Here is a 4,852-nt window from a genome sequence, read left to right on the forward strand (position 1 = left end):
TAGAATGCTTCCCTTCTCCCCACACCTCACCAGCACATCAGTAGGGCTCCTGTAGAATAATTGGGGATTACAGCTAAAATAATTGTAACCCTCAGAAGCCTGGATGGCAAAAGCAGTTAAGAGTCCAACTCTCAGTTTCAGCTCAGGTCATGATCTCAGGGTCATGAGATGGAGCCCCACATCAGGCTACATGCTCAGCACAGAATCTTCTTAAGACTCCCCCTTTCCCTTTGCCCCTCCCTACCACTATTTCACTAGAAACAAAGAAATATATCTTTGAAAAAAGCAAACAACTGCAAGTCTCACAACTTAGTTTAGAAGTTTCTAAGAAAATCCAAAAGCAACAGGGAAGACAATGATAAGGACACTAGGGGAAATCTTAGCCTCCAATACTATAGCAAACAGTAAACACGGCATAACACCTAGCCAGATAAACTTAAAGCTTCACCCTAAAGGTCTATCTACTTCAGTTTCTTTTTAGGGATACATCTTGTCAAGCTTTCAACAACAACAAAAATTACAAGTCAAATTAAAAAAGCAAAAAGTACAGTCTGAGAGACAAAGCCAGGCCTCAAGCCAGAGTCAGCTATGGCAGAAATTTCAGAATCATTAGACTGAGAATTAAAATAACTAGGAAAAAATGCAAAGGCTGTAATGAAAAAGTGGACAACATTAAGAATGGATGTGTAATATAAGACAAAAAGAATAATATAAGACACAAGATGGAAATTCTAAGAAAAACTCAGAAGGGACTGTTAGAAATAAAAAACACTGTAACAGAAATGAAAAATGCCTTTGGCGGGTTCATCAGCACCAGATATGGCCAAGGAAATAATCATTGAGCTTGAAAATATGTCAGTAAGAACTTCCAAAACTGAAAAAAAAGAAAAAATGGAACAAAAATTTTAAAATATCTAAATAAATGGAGATATATTTCATGTTCATGGATAGGTAAACTCAATATTATTAAGATATTGGTTCTTCAAAAATTGATCTATAAATTCAATGCAGTCCCAAATATCATCCCAGCAAGTAACTTTGTGAATATTAACTAACTGATTCTACAGTGTATATGAAAAAACCAAAAGATCCAGAATGGTCAGCACATAGTGAAGAAGAACAAAGTCAGAAATGTGCAACCTACCAAGACTGAGTTAAGAAGAAATAGACAATTTGAAAGACTGATAACAAATATAAAGGTTGACTCAGTAATCAAAAACCTCCCAATAACAACAAAAGCCAAGGACAAAAAGCAAAAACTCCACAGGTGAATTTGACCACATATTTAAAGAATTAATACAACTATGTCATAAACCATTCAAACTTCCAAACTCATTTTATAAGGCCAGAATCACCCTAATACAAAGACACTATAACAAAAAAAGACCACAGGGCAATATTTATAATGAACATATGTAAAAGCTCTCAACAAAATACGAACAAACAAATTCAACAGCACTTTGAAGGAATCATGACCTTGTAGAATTTATCCTTAGGCTACTAGGTTGTTTCAATATACGCAGATCAGTGTGTTACACCATAATAACAGAATAAAGGATAAGTATCACACAATCATCCTGCCAGATGCCAAAAATGCTTTTGACAAAATTTAACACCCTTTTGTGATAAAAACTCCCAGCAAATTTGATACAAAAAGTACTTACCTAAAACAATAAAGGCCATATAGAAAAAACCTATATCTAACATCATAGTCAATGATGAAAAGCTAAAAGCTATTAAGATCTGGAGTAAAACAAGGATAACCATTCTCACCACTTCAAATCAACACACAAAAATCAGTAGTTTTTTATTCACTGACAATGAACTGTCTGAAAAGAAATTTAAAAATTCAATTTACATTAATATCAAAAAGAACAAAATGCTTAGGAATAAACTTAACAAAGTTGGTGAAAGACATGTACACCCAGAGCCATAAAACTTTGATGAAAACAATTTAATCAGGTACAAATAGACTGCGGCTCACGTCTCTTGGAGCAATGGATCCCGGCTGGACAGGTCTCCTCTGCTGGTTGAAATGTGTATAATTTTATCTGCGTCAGTCATTCGTGATGGGCTGCCACTTTCTGCTTCCACTGACTATGAACAAGGCCCAGGCATGCAGGACTGCAGAAAACATTTTAAAACACTTTCAAAGAAACTTGCTCAGCTTCCTGATGGATGTACCCTGAAAACTGGACATTATAATATTCATTTTATTAGCTCTCTGGGAATGAGTTACATGATGTTGTGCCCTGAAAATTACCCAAATGCTCTGGTCTTCTCTTTCCTGGATGAGCTTCAGCAGGAGTTCACTACTACTTATAACATGATGAAGAGAAACCCTGCTGTCAGACCATACTGTTTCATTGAGCTTGATAACTTCATTCAGAGGACCAAGCAGCGCTATAATTATCCTGGTTCTCTTTCAACAGAGATAAATCTATCAGACATGCAGATGGAAATCAAACTGAGGCCTCTTTATCAAATTCTGTGTGTGAACTGGGGTCGGCCCATGGAGTTGCATCTGCATTTTCTATTGACTCTAAAGGTGCTGGTAAGATTTCTTCTGCTCACCTGCGACTGGAACCAGTGGCTCTGTCAGAGATTGTGGCATTTATCCTCAGTCTTATATGTAGCTCTGAATTTAATTCAAGGTTTTCATGCCATAGAAAAGTCTTTTGCAGAGTGATGGTGAAGATTTTAATTACATCATTGCATTTTTTCCTTGGAACAGCAGCCTGTCTTTCCCAGTGTTATTTACTTGCCTATTACCCTGGCTGGCCAAATGTCAAATCTTTTTTGACTTTTGGTTTAATCTGTCTGTGCAACATGTATCTCTATGAATGGCTCAACCTGTGGCAGCTTTTCTTTCACGTGACTGTGGGAGCGTTTGTCCCACACTGCAGATCTGACTAAGGCAAGCCCAGAGCAAGGCTCCTAATTATGTCTGACCCCATCCTTCAGACACACTGCCCTGGCATCTGGGGGAAAAGGAGGGAGCATATCCTAACTGCCACTGTGATGAAGAAACCATTCACTACAATCGAGAAGCTCTGCTTTCTTTCTCTCCAACTATCCTGTTTGTTTTAAATCAGCATATCATGCCTGGGAGCTTGCAGTTCCTGCTAGGCAAGCTCCTCACATTAGTCATGAGATTATTATTCAGAGGAGGAAGAGATGTCTCTCTCCTGGGCCATGACCATGGAAGAACAGTCAGAAGCCATTTGGAGACTTGGCCAGCGGTCCTGAATCCTTCTGAAGAGTTCAATCAAAAAATGTGTGTGGTACATGCTCTGAGGACCAAGTGGGGACTCTATAGCCTGGGTTCGACTTTGTGAGGCATAAGTATAGCCCAGACAAAAAGATGCCATGGAGTTTATGTTTAAAATAGCTTGCTAAATATCAGATTACTTGCACTCTTATAGTATCTTGGGTTTATGAAGTCTAGGATGGTGTAGAATTGGTTCTTTTTCCTGTTATATTTTTGCTTGAATCTTAACTCTGGAAATCACTTGATCTAGGAGAAGGCTTTTTTGAGCTTATCTCTAGAACATCACAGAACAAAGTAATGTGTTTCCTTTCTAGACCATATTTGTAGTTTCTTTCGAAATCACTTTTTAAAAAAGATTTTATTTATTTTATTTGACAGAAATCACAAGTAAGCAGAGAGGCAGGTAGAGAGAGAGAGGAGGAAGCCGACTCCCCGAGGAGCAGAGAGCCCAATGCAGGGCTCGATCCCAGGACCCTGAGATCATGACCTGAGCTTAAGGCAGAGGCTTTAACCCACTGAGCCTCCCAGGCACCCCTCAAAATCACTTTTTAGACATGTGATTTGTTAGATTATAGCCATTGTTCCCCAGACTTCAATCACTTGAGTATTAAATATACTATTATTTCTTAGTATTTACCTTTTAAATCTTAAAGTAGTTTAAAAACAAACTTATCTCTACTCCAAGAAGAAAACCAGCATCAATTTACCATGAATAACTACAAAATGAAACAAAAAATGTTATTAAATTCTAACTAGATACTAATGCCCCCTGAGGCTCTGAACCCAAGAAGTCTGCTCTTTGTTGCAGTGAGAGAGATCTTAGCCAACAACAAAATGGGGCTCTCTCTGTGGAAGTATCAGAAGGATAAAATTGTAAAGGGAATGGCATTTTCCCTGTGACTCTATATTATTTACTTCTGTGTTGTATACCACCCAAAGTCCCCTTGTGGGCCACCAGTGGTGTGAGTCCTCTCCTATGGAAACACTGACCTATACTAAGAGAACCGGGAGGTAACTTCTCCTGGCAGCTCATTCTATTTTGTGGCTTTGAAGAGTTCAGCACTTAGTATCTTAGAGACTTGTTTGCTTTTTGATAACATTATAAGGTTGTTCAAGCAGTTATGAATTAACAATATAGGAAGAACAGTGTGATACCACTAGCAAAGTCTGCAACTCTCCTGGTTTGAAAGTTACCTTCATTAATGATTTTCTTTTGTGTTTATTTTCTAATTTTTTAAAAGGTTTTATTTATTTATTTGACACACAGAGAGAGAGATCACAAGCAGGCAAAGAGACAGACAGAGAGATAGGGGGAAGCAGGCTCCCCACCCAGCAGAGAGCCCAATGTGGGGCTTGATCCCAGGACCCTGGATCATGACCTGAGCCAAAGGCAGAGGCTTAACCCACTGAGCCACCCAGGCACCCCTTCTTTTGTTTTTAAAGATAAGATTCCAAGCAAAGTATATATAAGGAACTAAAATTTTATATCCAGAAAATAGTGGGCCCATTACATATAATTCATCTTACTGGGTGTATTTACTAAGCATAATGGTCCAGAGGGGTAAAGTCATTGAACTACCA

The 4,852-nt window shown here is 38.2% G+C and overlaps 1 pseudogene; it reads left to right on the forward strand.

The window, feature by feature from the left end:
- The first annotated feature begins 2,035 nt into the window (after positions 1–2,035).
- Positions 2,036–2,951, forward strand: LOC125106855 (vesicle-trafficking protein SEC22a-like; annotated as a pseudogene).
- The last annotated feature ends 1,901 nt before the right edge of the window (positions 2,952–4,852 follow it).

The sequence above is a fragment of the Lutra lutra genome, chromosome 8, assembly GCF_902655055.1.
Source record: "Lutra lutra chromosome 8, mLutLut1.2, whole genome shotgun sequence".
Taxonomy (NCBI): domain Eukaryota; kingdom Metazoa; phylum Chordata; class Mammalia; order Carnivora; family Mustelidae; genus Lutra; species Lutra lutra.